A 721-nucleotide genomic window follows, 5' to 3' on the forward strand; every position below is an offset into this window, starting at 1 on the left:
GCCCCAACTCCCTATTGGCCCTGCTCTGTGGGTGATAGAGGGCAGCGCCCCAACCTGCTGATCCGCCCTGCTCTGTGTGTGACAGGTGGGGACGGTGCCCCAACTCCCCTATCGGCCCAATTCTGAGTGACAGGGTGGAGCTCCTGAACCCCCTGATGGGCCCTGCTCTGTGCGTGACAGGGGGGAGCTCCCCAACCCCCTGATAGGCCCTGCTCTGTGAGTGACAGGGGCCTTTTTTCCTTTTTTTTCTTTTTATTCTAGGCCAGCTTTAGCTTTGAGGCTTGGCTCCAGCTCTTAGGCCTCTGCGGCTGAAAGTAGGTTTCTGGCCTTTGCTTATAATGTTGCCATCCTGCTGGCTGAAGTCCAGCGGTATTTGTTAAAATGTTTCAAACTGCAGGCTCAGAGGCCTGCAGCCGCAGGCGGGGAACGTTGGTTTCCTCCGTCACTGAGGCAAGCAAACCTCATGTTAGTTTCAAGCTGCCTGGCTGCCGGCCGCCATCTTGGCTGTCAGTTAATTTGCATATCTCGCTGATTAGCGAATGGGAAGGGTAGCGAAGTTATGGTTAATTACCATGTTTCTCTATTATTAGATTAGATAGATAGATAGATAGATAGATAGATACACTAGAGGCCCGGTGCACAAAATTTTTGCACTCAGGGGGGTCCCTCCGCCCAGCCTGCACCCTCTCACAGTCAGGGAGCCCTCACGGGATGGCTGACT

This window comes from Myotis davidii, unplaced genomic scaffold (assembly GCF_000327345.1).
Source record: "Myotis davidii unplaced genomic scaffold, ASM32734v1 scaffold1723, whole genome shotgun sequence".
NCBI lineage: Eukaryota > Metazoa > Chordata > Mammalia > Chiroptera > Vespertilionidae > Myotis > Myotis davidii.